The sequence below is a fragment of the Amaranthus tricolor genome, chromosome 2 (genome assembly GCF_026212465.1).
Source record: "Amaranthus tricolor cultivar Red isolate AtriRed21 chromosome 2, ASM2621246v1, whole genome shotgun sequence".
Classification (NCBI taxonomy): domain Eukaryota; kingdom Viridiplantae; phylum Streptophyta; class Magnoliopsida; order Caryophyllales; family Amaranthaceae; genus Amaranthus; species Amaranthus tricolor.
The window spans coordinates 27,454,059-27,456,383 of NC_080048.1; positions in this window are offsets into that span (position 1 = coordinate 27,454,059).

Genomic DNA, 2,325 nt, shown 5'->3' on the forward strand with positions numbered 1-2,325 from the left:
TTTTCAAAGGACAAAGAAAAATATAACAACAGATGAGAGAATAAAGGAAGATATCCTTTGTGTAGGATTTGTAAGAGAACTAACCATCTAGAAAAGGATTGTAGATGGAAAGGTAAACCTCAATTGAATTATTGCAACGTGTTTGGGCACATCAAGAAAGATTGTAGAAAGAAGCCCAAACATATACAAGCCTAAATTTCTAAATGTCATGAAGAAGATCATTTGTTGTGCATACAAAAAAACACAAACATTCAAAAATGATATATGGTTGGTCGATAGTGGTTGCAGTAATCATATGACCAATAATTTATCTTAGTTTTTCACTTTAGATAATGGTATAAAATCCCAATAAAGATAGGTAATGGAGCAATTGTCCAATCAGATGGTAAAGGACTATTGCCATAGAAACTAATAAAGAATGAAGATTAATCAATAATTAACTGTATGTTCCAAAACTAGACAAAAATCTACTTAGTGTTTCTCAAATGATGAAGAATGGATATTTCGTACACTTTAAAGTTAATGAATGTAAGATCTTTGATTCTTCAAATAAGGAAATTGCAAAAGTGCAAATGAGAAGTAAGAGTTTCCCCATAAAATGGACATATGCTTACCAAGATGAAAGTAATGAGATATATTGGTTATGGCATTGAAGATTGGTCATAGCAATACTCAATCTATACATATGTTATCAAATACCAACCTTGTTAAAGATATACCATTTTTACAAGAGTGTAAAGATTTTTGTGGAACATGCCAGCTTGGAAAATTGCATAAATCTCTATTTCTTAAAGATGGAGCATGGAGAACAAGTAGAAAATCAGAACTTGTACACACAGATGTGTGTGGTTTAATAAAGACACTTTCAATGGATGTAAATAAGTATTTTACTCTACTTATAAATGAAGAATGACTTGGGTATATTTTATGAGAGAAAAATCACAAGTCTTCTATATTTTCCTTAAATGGAAGAATCTAGTGGAAAATCAAAATGGTTATTCACTTTAAACCATTAGAAGTGGTAATGGCACAGAATATACTTCTACTGATTTTAATAAATTTTGCAAAGATGAAGGAGTTGAACATCAACTCACAGTTACATATACATCACAACAAAATGGTGTTTCTAAAAGAAAAAATAGAAAATAATGGAAATGGCTAGATGTTCGCTCGAAGAGAAAGGACTTCCAAAAAAGTTATGGCCAGAAGTCGTATACACTGCAGTTCATATTCAAAATCGAGGAATTACCAAGGCTGTCAAAGACATGACACCCCTTGAAGCTTGGTCTAGATATAAGCCGTCAATAAAACATTTTTGTGTGTTTGGTAGTATTTTCTACTTTCACATTCAAGGACAAAAACACAGTAAGCTGGATGTTAAAGCTAAGAAAGGAATATTTATAGGCTATAGTTCTCAATCAAAACATTATAGAATTCTCAACCTTGAGGATGAGAAAATTTTCATAAGTTGAGATGTTACGTTTGACGAAGATGCATCATGGAATTGGGAAACAAAGAGAGAAGAAAAGAAAAAAATAAATATTCTAATAATAAGAACCAATTTTACGAAATTTGAAACGGAAATTCATTCACCTCATACACCACTAAATTCACCACGAACACCATCAACTATCAAGAATTCCTCAGACACTAGAAATGCCACGAGTCCTAAAGGAAAGAAATCAATCACAGAGTTATATGAAAGACTCCCAGTGATTGATGAAACTAAAGACTCAGAATCTAGTTGTGTGGTAATTGTTGAACCCACTAGTTATATTTAAGCAGTTCAGAACGCAAAATGGAGGGCTGCCATGGAAGAATAAATTCAATGATTGAAAAGAATGAAACATGGGAATTTTTTGAGAAGCCTTCTCATAAGAAATCCATTGGAGTCAAGTGGATTTATAAAATAAAATTCAACTAAGATGGCAGTATTTTGAAGTATAAAGCAAGACTTGTTGTCAAGGATTATTCTTAGCAGTTTGGCATAGATTATAATGAGACATTTGCACCTGTTTGTAGACGTGACACAATTCGAGTTATTTTAGCTCGAGCTGCCTCAAAAGGATGGAGAGTACATCAAATGGATGTTAAATAAACCTTTCTCAATGGGTATTTAAATAAAGAAATATATGTTCAACAACCACTAGTCTTTGAAGTAAAAGGGCAAGAAGAACAAGTCCTAAAACTCAAAAAGACCTTGTACGGTCTGAAGCAGGCTCCAAGAGCCTGATAAAGAAGAATCGATGATTATTTCAAACATAAAGGGTTTGAGAAAAGTCTCAGCGAGCATGCTCTTTATGTGAAATTATCAAAACAAAGATA